This window comes from Polyergus mexicanus, unplaced genomic scaffold (assembly GCF_030449975.1).
Source record: "Polyergus mexicanus isolate NDT 795.1 unplaced genomic scaffold, iyPolMexi1.0 SCAF_8, whole genome shotgun sequence".
In the NCBI taxonomy this organism is placed as follows: domain Eukaryota; kingdom Metazoa; phylum Arthropoda; class Insecta; order Hymenoptera; family Formicidae; genus Polyergus; species Polyergus mexicanus.
The window spans coordinates 3,798,816-3,809,990 of record NW_027223328.1 but is presented as its reverse complement, the minus strand read 5'-3'; the positions used below and the strand labels follow the sequence as shown (position 1 = coordinate 3,809,990).

At 31.8% G+C, this 11,175-nt stretch overlaps 1 protein-coding gene across 1 annotated transcript in view; it reads right to left on the bottom strand.

Annotated features, from left to right (window-relative positions):
• Window positions 1–11,175, bottom strand: part of LOC138935648 (insulin receptor) — a 90,677-nt gene that overhangs the window by 762 nt on the left and 78,740 nt on the right. The gene's annotated exons all lie outside the window — the stretch shown is intronic.

Sequence of the window (11,175 nt, the reverse complement as noted above, 5' to 3'; positions counted from 1 at the left end):
TTTCGATTACCAGCCTGCGACTCTACGTTCGGCGCCACGCATCGCCTCACACTGTATTATTCGAAATCATCCGAGAGAAAATGGATATAAGATCATACGTGGCCATTATACGATCTTATATAATCGCATAAATCCATTTTTTTCTCGGGATATGATAGATATTTAACAATATTTGCGCAACTACAAATTACGAGAAAATTACTCCAAGTCATGGGACGTATCTTCTAGCAGCAATAATATAACACTTATACAATAATCATTTATATAATAGTCACACTTTAGATAAGACTATACGATACTTGCGTTATAATATTACTACACGATGATCGATCGACTGGAATGATCTTCGATTCTTCTCGCGGTTCGGCGCACTCGTACCTCTCTCCGTTGATAAACCGTGACTGATTCATTCTCGTCGTGATCAAGTCAAGTTGTGCAAGTTCAAGAACATGTGATGTGAACGAGATGACGACAGTTTCGAGAAATAGTTTCTCGAAGCAAAAATATTCGCGTAAATCATGAATGTTGAACATATTAATTTTTTTCCTATCCTAATCGCGATAACAAACACTTATCTTTCGCGCTCGTATTGCGAAATTCTGAAATGTGTATTGTCTGAATTTATATCGTTGATTTTAAAAAAAAAAATAACGAAGATTTTCTCTCTTCCATCCCTGTAATTTTAATAATATTTAATATACGATGATTCGATCAGTCATTAAAAATAGTCAATGAAATATTTAGAGATTTTCTTTAAAACGTGTAATAGAAAAAAAAAATTATGAAAGAAGAAATTCGAGGAAACTGCACACGGAAAAATATTATTCTATTGTTAAGAAAAATGATTACTCAGTTTACTTTTTTTCTTTCAAGTAACAGTTATATCTTTAACAAGGAATATTTTCTTAATAACAATCTTAAAACAGACTTGCCATAAATTTTAGAAGAACTCGTTATCATGTACTTGGAAAAAAAAAAAAAAAAAAATTTAATATTATAAAATTTTATCGAAGAAAAATCAGATGTGTTGATTAATTTTAATGTAAGAAAATTCATTGGATCAGAAAAATTTAGTGTATTTCTTTCAATTAGATAAGTTAATATTCTTGATTGAGGTATTAAACTTACTAGGATTCAGAATAAATTTTTGGAATAAATTTGATGATTATGATAAACTTATGATAGATTTGCGGATATATGAACTTTTGAAATTACTTGAAACAAGTAATATTTACTTAAATATAGTGCGTATTTTTTCGTGTATGCCTCAATTATTTTATAGTTGTGAGAATCTGCTTACGTAAGATGCAACACGATCGAGGTTGAATCACGAATAGGGAGGGGAGGAGAAAAAAAATTATGTAGCGCGACTTGACGATATTTTTCCGATGCTGATCCAGCGTTTTATATTACAAGCTAACTCCGGGGATCGAACGGGTCTTCGATCATTTTCATTCTCTCGCCTCTGGGAACAACATTGTATTTTCGTGATACACGATCGGCGATTGACGCGCGCACGAAGAAAAAGAGAAAAGATATCGAACTGACTCGCACGCAGATGCGTGAAAGTATGCGGATAATTCGGTATCACGCGAGCTTCAGTAATAGCTCTCCCGATCGAAATCACTATGCGCGGCTCTTTGTCTCGCGCAGCACGAATATTTATTTCTCAACGAGAATATATTTCTTTCTCAGAAATAGCAATATACCAGGGATGGTGAATATTGTAGCGCGATGATGTAATTAAAGGCCGCTGACAGCCGCCCATTAAGGGCGCCTGCCGATATCAAAGAGTTTCTCAGTCAAAAGAAGAAATTGTAAGATCGCGAAACGCGAAGAGAACAGAAGAGGAAGAAAAAAAGAGAATGCAGAATTGAAAGAAACGAACAAGAAAGGAAAGAAAGAAAAAAGCAAGAGAAAAAGACATCGAATTTACTGTCTATACGTGCTTGCGACGTTGAGCTGCAATCTTATTTCGTTCTACTTTCTATATAACGTTGAAAACAACTGACATGAGTCATGCTACGAAAGTAAGGCCGTACACACAAGAGAAAATATATTAGGAATAGAAATAAATAATATATATAATAAATAATAATATTTATTTCTTATTTCTAATAATAAATATATATATATATATATTGTATATATATATTAATTATTTCTAATTTTCAATTCATTATGCATTAATCCATTTCATTCCCTTTGAAGTAAAATAATTCTAAATTGCTTTTTCTAATATTTAATATTTTTATTCTTATTTCTAATATTTTCTGCATTGTACGTAGGGCCTAAAATTACTTACGACTTCGATTTAATGTGTACAGATTTTTCTTCAAATTAATATTATGTAATAAATAAATATCTTTCAACAGAAAAAGGAAAATTATATAATTTTATCTTTTATACGTATTATTATTATATTATATATATATATATATATATATATATATATATATATATATATAATCTTTCTTAAAAAATAGGAAAGGGAATTATGTAATTTTTGTCGTTAAAATAATTTTAAATTATATTATATTTAAATTATATATTTTTCTCGAATAAAAATTGAAAATACACAATATGGTTGTTCGCGCGCGCATCAAGCATAAGTAGTAATAATTATTATTCGATGATGTAATGATCTTAGCACATAATTTTAATGGTAATGAGAAGACAGAAATCACGCGTTCCGTGAATTGTATGCGTAAAAATATATTAAATGTCTAATTTATGATATAATGTATGTTTAAATATCGCGGGAGAAAAGAGATTTTATATAATTAATTTAATCACACGGAAACATGAGAAAAAAATATCTGTTATGTACCTGTCGACTGGCTTCGATGAAGCTGGAGAGAAGCATAAACAGCCTTCGGAATATTTTCACACGTGCATTGTAGTTATAAACGTAGACAGAATAATCCCGACTATTTTATTAGCGTCTCTCTGATGAGAATGTGCGCTTTAAAAATGAAAACGGAAACGAGAACGTATTGTATACGAACATTAGCTGCATTCGTATCGCGCTTATGTAAAAGAATCGTATATACAAAACGTGGTATGCGTTACTCATTTCCGTTACCGTGATCATGGTCCGATGATTAATTACTATGCTATAAAAAAATCTGTTGCAGGAAAATATTTAACTACTGGAAAATAATAGGAAAAAATCGTGAATAGAAATTTTATACATTGCAAATTTTTAATACAATAGGATGGAATCTTAGTAAAATTACTTAGCGAATGATTATGAAATATTGTTACATAATTTTATCTCTTTGTTAAAAATGCAATAATCATATAAAATAATTATTCTCTCTCTTATAGTATTGTACAAAGTTTAAACTTTCAAATATTTATTTTTCGCACACAAATATATTAAGATTAATAATAAGACAAAATCATTAAAGGACGAGCATGTTAACTTAACTATTATATAATATATATAATTATATATATATATATATATATATATATATATACACTATTAAAAATTAAAAATATCATTTTTTCAATTATCAAAAAGTAAATATTACAAATAACAAATATGTTCTATGTGAAAGATTCATAATGCTCTTTTACAAGGAAAATAGAAGGTGAAAAAGTAAAAAAGCACGTGTGTAACATTCTTCGGGTTTTTTCTTATATTTTCCTTTATTTTACAAAACTGAAAAAAAGAAAACTTCTGCGAGAGTAACAAACTTTTGGCTTATGTGACTAGTTGTAATACTTAGCGGCAATACTAAATTAGCCCAGTATAAATATGTACATTTGTGTTTACAATATGTCTTGATCGCAAAAAATCCCGCGGATTTGTTTGCAGAGCAATCGTAAAATTTTTATCCTAGTTCGAGACTCGCGTTGAAGCTTCGCGCATCGCAAAAAATGTTCCTACGGGAGATACAGAGCGAAATCGCCATTCTCTCTCTCTCTCTCTCTCTCTCTTTTTTTTTTAATTCGGAGAGAGTGCCAATGTATATAAAGATTAATACACGACGAAGGACAAATGTACAAGGGAGATTAGTAAATCTCTTATCTCATTCCTCTCGTAATTTCTCCGCCTAATCTCGTCCTCTCGTATTTCTCCGATATCTTAGTCGCTAAAAGTATATATGAACAGAATGTAAAACAAATTACACGTATGTATGATTCATCGTACCAAATAAAATGTCAAGACACGCGAAACGACACACACAGTACACCCCGTACATGTCAATTTTAATCATCAGTACACATCTCTTACATATATTTTAAACGGTATTAATGAATAATTTAACTTATGGATTATTGTGGAAATACGTAAAAAAGACGTTAAACTACTTTAGGATAATGTTCATAGTCTCTCTCGTGGAAGACAGGGTATGGCAGGATTTTTTTCCTGTTTTTTATTTATTTATTTTTTTCTTTTCATTAGGAATAAATATTCCATTTAACGCAAACCATTTTCGCTTTTCTCGTCGCGATCATCGAGTGTGTCTTGTATATTCTTTCTTTGCAGTTCTGTTGAATCGGTTTTTATCACTCTTCACGAAAGAATAAATATTCCATAATTGATAACGTGTGCATACCAAAAACCTGTCGTGATGTAATTACAAAATACTGCATATTTATCGAAGAATGTTGAATGGTAATGGTACATTTTAACGAACCATATATTATTTTATTGTTTTATTTCGTTATTTATATAACTCGCCATTTTGCGATTACAAATCGATTTTATTTTCATGACGTAAAGGAAGAATCTATCGTTTATTTATTTAAATAGAATTTCTGTACGAAAGAAAACAGATAATGACGCCAAAAATTCAATCATTAATATAATCAATGATTGAAGAAAATTGAAGAATCGGATCCCGATCAGTATAAACCATGCGAACATTAGGAGAAAGTAAGGAAGTACTTAATGTACACAAACGCGTATAAATCTTAATAAATAATTCGTGCAATAAATTACAAGGACGAAAGCTCGAAGCGTTGTACGCAACTTTTCCTTTTAATGTACGTCTTTATTATTTACGTGAATTATAATTCTCTTCGTCGATACTTTATGTAAACGAGAAATCATCGCGAACTTCACGTTAATTGAGAGAAATTATCGTAAACTTCAAGTTAATTGGGAAATCGAACTTCAGAGAATCGTAAATCAATTCGCAACCATTAAATGAATCATTTCTCAATTTTGGAATTGTAAACGAATCGCATCGCATTTTCATTTAAGTTTCAAAAAGTATGCGAAGAAAAAAAAATTTTTTTTTTATTCGTTGTAAATTAGCACAATTTGAATAATTTTCGTGCGAGAATTAAAATATAAATCTTTTAACCGCGTGATCGGTAACATCGTATAAATAATTGTAAGGAAATTTTCAAATAAAAGCAAATACTTTCATAGTAAAGCCACAAATTAGATACCAAACAATTATAATGTAAAAAGTATTATATATTATAAAAAACAAAACACATGATATCATATATAATTTTTTTTTTCTAATATACATTTTAACAATTTCCATGCTCTTTCTTTCATCGCGAAAAGTAAATATTTAGCAATTAGCGTAAAATTAATTTCTTACAACTAGAACTTAACTCACGATTCTATTATATATATATATATATATATTATTCGATTAGCAAAGAATAATCTTATTCAAATACGCGATCTATAATAATATTTCTTTCGTCCTTGAATTTTGTTGCAAATTTAATCTTATCTGAAATTGAACTCTCGCATGAAATTGTTTAACACTATCTCACATATTATATGTAAAAAGTAACATGTGTACGAATATATGTGAATTATTTGTCTAAGGCTTAATTTACGTAAATTCCTTAGCAAGAAAAGTAACCAGAAGAGAGTTAATCTCGGAGAATCGCGAGAAAGTATATATTATGAGCTTCTAATGAGTTTTCTACAGAGTGTTCTAAGAAACATCAATATATATATTATGTTAGCGATTTAATAGGCTTGACGAACCGTACTCGAATCTTTTTCTTATTCTTTTTCCTTAAGATAGTTTAAGCACCATCGTTACTATCATATACGTTTCATCCCCGCAATAAAAATTTATTATCGTTTTGATGTGTTCAATCACTCTGTATGATATTTATTGTACGACATTCGATCGGGATGTCAATATTCTCGCGCGTTTCACGAACGGGTAATTTCAACGATTCGCGAAAAGGAAAAGGAACGAAACTGTCAGAAACGATGGCGGGGGGGGGGGGGGGGAGCGGCGGCGACTAATTTAAAGCTAAAGTCTTCAGTATCAGTCCATTGAAGTTCTCATGCACGTGTAAATAGATACATGGTGCACGTGTGGTCGTTATAGTCGCTACTGCAACTAGAAACGCGATTAACCGGAATTGATTTTCCAATTTCCCAGGATCGTCGCGCAATTTTTCCGCGATCCATAGCGGCCGATATAACTCCGATGGCTTCTCTTGTTCACGATTTTCGAAAAGCGTGTTTCAAAATTGCCGGCCAATTTGGCATAAAAGATAAAATGACGATAGTACTTTAGAATAAATATCGATTAGCTTATAGAAAAATGTTAGTAGTACCCTCTCTCTTCTTTTGTTGCAATAGAATCTCTATTGAATTATTATTAATATTTAATTATTATCATAATTAACATTATATATCCATTTTTCGCCGATTTAAGGATAATTCGATGGTACATAATATCCTATTCGATATAGGAAGCTCGTCGGAATTATAGCGGTTTGTATCCATGATAATCGCCGAAATTACGCTACTTGAGAATTTTACACGCAGCCATGACAAAGATCAATCACATACTCGATATGACGGAACCAACGACATATATATATATATATATAAATATACTTAAATAAATGATAAAATTGTGGATTGGCAGTTTAATATGTAATTTATTTCAGTCAGTATCTTATTTCATTCTTATAACAGGAACATGTATATTTTATTCAATTGTTCGTATCATCGTTGGGCGCGTTCAGGAAACACAACTGTTGAGCATCGTCTTGTCAACACTCGACGCACGTGATTTGTTGATTCTAGAAGTAAGAACCACTCACGTTCGATTGCTACTCAACGGTTGCGTCTCCAGAACGCACTCACTGTTATAAAATGCATACATCGTACAAGTACTTTCGAAATGGAAAATATGTCAAAATATACGGAGAGAATTTGGTAAATATACAGTATTATATAAAAAGGAGAAATAAAGAAATCCGTTTCGAGAACAATTTTTTTTCGTCGAGAAATATGCGAGTTTCTTAAAAAAAAAAAAAAAAAAAAAAAAAAAAAAAAAAAAAACCACTTCATATACAATATATTTACCGAAAATCTTAAGAACACCTATAAGGATAACTTGTTTCTTGTTGTATATATGTCGTTGGACGGAAAATATGACGAACGAAAATGTGATATAAAACACGACAATATTGTAGAAATAAATTAAAACATTTCTTTTATAAATATACGCAATTCATGTGGTTTGCGTTGCATTTATGGTGTCATGGCGTTCTTTCGCTTCTCCATAGTAAATAATATTAAGAGTAATACAAAAGAACGGCGTCACTCGTTCCCGTGATTCGCTTCGATCGATATCAGCGCACGCCGAGTTTAAACTTAATCTCTTAATTACGTATTTAATTAAATACGCGGTTAATTAATCAATAAATCGAGGAGGCCGCTGTACACACACAAGCGACGTAGCGCGATCAATAATTTAGATAGGAGTTACACAGTGTGTGAAAAATTCTTTTAATAAATACATCCCTTAAATTTTACATTTTACGACCCGAGGCAAAATTCCCTGGTCGTTATATTTATGGTAAAGTTAAGATAACATCGCGCAGCAATTATACAGATTAAATGCTTACACGAAGCGCTTATGTATATTTCATATAGTACAGTATACATTAATACAATATATATATATATATATATATATGCGTGTGTGTGTGTGTGTGTGTGTATTATTAATAGTATTAATCGTGATTGGACCATTCGTAATCGAGATATGAGTAATAATCAATGGCGACTAATCCACTAACTGTATAGAATTTCCCTGAAATGCTACCAAATTGACCGAGACTTCGGTCAAAAACAAGAGCCAATTCCACAGCCACGGCACTCTATTATCGGAAAGAGGAAAGATAATAAACGACCTAAAATAAAAGCGAAAGGAGTCCCCATAGCTTTTCGCTTCTCTCCCCTCTTCGTTTCGATTTCTCGTAATTACGATATAATCTTACGTGCTTGACATTCGTAAATTACGGCGTAAATTACGCAAAAATCGATTCTCCTAAAGGCATACTACAATGTATATTTATTGCGAAAAGAAAAAGGGCAGGTGTTATTTATTGTATATTTACTCGCGTCTAAAAAATTTATTATCTCTATATTCGCCCAACGTTATATATATATATATGCAGTATACATTAACGTGGTGTGATAAGGAGCTCAGGATACTCGCACTCCTTCCTTTTATGATGTAGTGAAAAATATATAGGTCACTCTATTTTTTTAATGTCGGACATTAACTACGCGAGATATTAAGGTAAAATATAAAACGCGAGCATTCTCTACTAGTTTTAAGGTAAATGCGACTCAATCTTTCACGTAATTATTATAATATACATTGAGCGACTTCGTAAATTAATAATTACAACTGAATAAATCCGAGTATTTATATTTATACCTGTATTACGTTCCCATGTAAGAGAAGATAAGGAAGTAACGATACAGCTGCCGGCTCTGACTTCGACGATTAAGGAATCCGTCGTCGTTGAAACGAGATGTGAAGTGAGGGATGGGTGGGTGGGGGGGGGGTAGGGGAATGTGCGTCTGACTAAAAGCCTCGAGAATTGATTATTCACACATTATGAGGATAAAAACGATAAATTATATTCGAGCGTCTGTCGCAGATGTGTATCCTTGCAGTTAGCATAATCAGCGAAGTTGCGAGAAGGTGCGTTAAATTATAAAATTCTCTCTCTCTCTGAATTATCTACAATATTTATATGCACATTATCTACAGTATTTAATGTACGATTTTTTTTTTATTAATATCTTTGAAATTTGTTGTAAGCGCGAAAGCATCATTATTAATTTTTTTTTTATCTCCGATTTATTATAGAGATATCGTTTTCTGGTTTTATTCGATTCGCCGGTTTCACAGTAGGCTTTCATCGTGAATCATGGATGCCGGATCATTGCGGTCGCAATTATTTGACCCATACAGCTGATTACGATCGTTAAAATGTTACGGTTGAAACCGCATATTCAATGTGATTAAATAATCACGTTCTACGAAACTGACTAGGTGCGCGCACGATCTTTGAAGGAACAAATGTAGTGGTTGTAGGAAACGAAATATGACGACGCGAATCCTTGAAATCGTCTCAGCCTCTCGTCAGCCTCGCACGGCGTAAAATGATTCATACGATCAATGACATTAATCTATCGTATCGATATCCCGGCGTTGGAGCTTTTCCTTTTTATTCTTTTCATTCGCAGGCTTTCATGATTTTTTAACGCGATTAATTTCCGATCGAGGATTAATAAATTGAAAATTCTCAGTGACTTTATGATGTAAAATTCCAATAAATATCTGTGCTAATATTCGATCACGTAACAGCGATGTAACCGCTAGGAAAATGCGTTTTTTTTTGTTTTTTTGTCAAGAAAGAATTTATTTGAAAGGAATTCCAACTTCAACCAAAGCTTCCTCCGTCCGATACTTTTTATAATTCGAGACCCCGTCAAAGTAGCGAGTATAACATAATACTCGATGAACAAGTTCTCTACGGTACATTTAACAATCGCAAAACTTTCGACGAAATCGAAAGTACGATCGCGTGTGCGACATTTATTAAGAGAGCGACTTACAAGTAATTTCATTTATATTCAAAAGACTCCGGAAATATGGAAATTTGGCGCGATTCATCTTACTAGCGTGCGAGACAATTGTAGATTGATCATTCCGTGATAATTTGACACATGCACGCGACAGATTCGAGGTAACACGGGATGTTCCAGGTCAGGTGAATGAAACTTCAGGCTTTGATAGAAAATTGAATTTGGAACAAGAATATTCCTATAAATACAGGTTCGGAAACGCTTCGTTGAAAAGTTATACCTAATCAACTTCAAAAAAATCACGTTTTTTGATGATTTTTAAAAATAACTTCAAAACCTTTCATTCATTTGAAAAAAGTAACGAAATAAAAATCTGATGGGTAAATTAAATAAATTTACTAAATTACATCAATCTCTCTTCAAAAGAAAATAAGCTCGAAACAACGAGAAAGGTAGAGAAACTTGGGGAAAAAAAAAAAAACACTTTTGTGATGATCTTTGTGTAAACGGTACATTCGTAATGCAAACATTGCGAATGTAAACATAAAAATGTTCTTATTAAATTTTGATCACATAACTAATTACTCGCACAGAATTTATTAGCTGTAACTTCCTACAAGTTCCTGAAGTTTTATTGATCTGACCTGGAACATCTTGTACTATCGTTCGAAAATGAAATTTCGATTCGTATCTTGCTGCCCGTTAGACAAAGGAGAAAGAGGAGGATTCTGGAAAAATGAGATTGGATTATAACGGAAAGTAAATCGAACAAAATTAATCTCGTTGCTCGTTGAACCGATAGAAAGAAATCGGTTAAAAAAAAGGAAGAAAGAAAAAAAAAATATTACTTATGCACTCTCGTAATATTATTTTGCTGCCCGAAATATTACGGGAAAATGCTCGTTCTTTTTCTTCGCGAAAAAAAGACAGGAACACGATGATATCTTATTTCTAAGACCCTGATATAATTATGGTGCGCCTTCATAGTGAGAGCTTGGCGGAGAAAGCGGTCCATACTGTATACGATGCAGGTACGACGCGTTTTGCCATCTTGAAGGAAAGACTGTATACTTCGTGTAGTCTAAGAGCGAGAGTTCTTACAATATAATATAAAATATAAACTCTATTTATATAATAGGAAAAAAATAAATATTTAAATATTTATACATATATATGTGTATATATATTATATATATATATATATATATATATATATATATATATATATATATATATATATATACATACGTGTGTGTGTGTGTGTTAATTATATAGCGACGCTACGGCTTATAACGATGTACGGGTATATTAATGTTAAAATTGGTGAT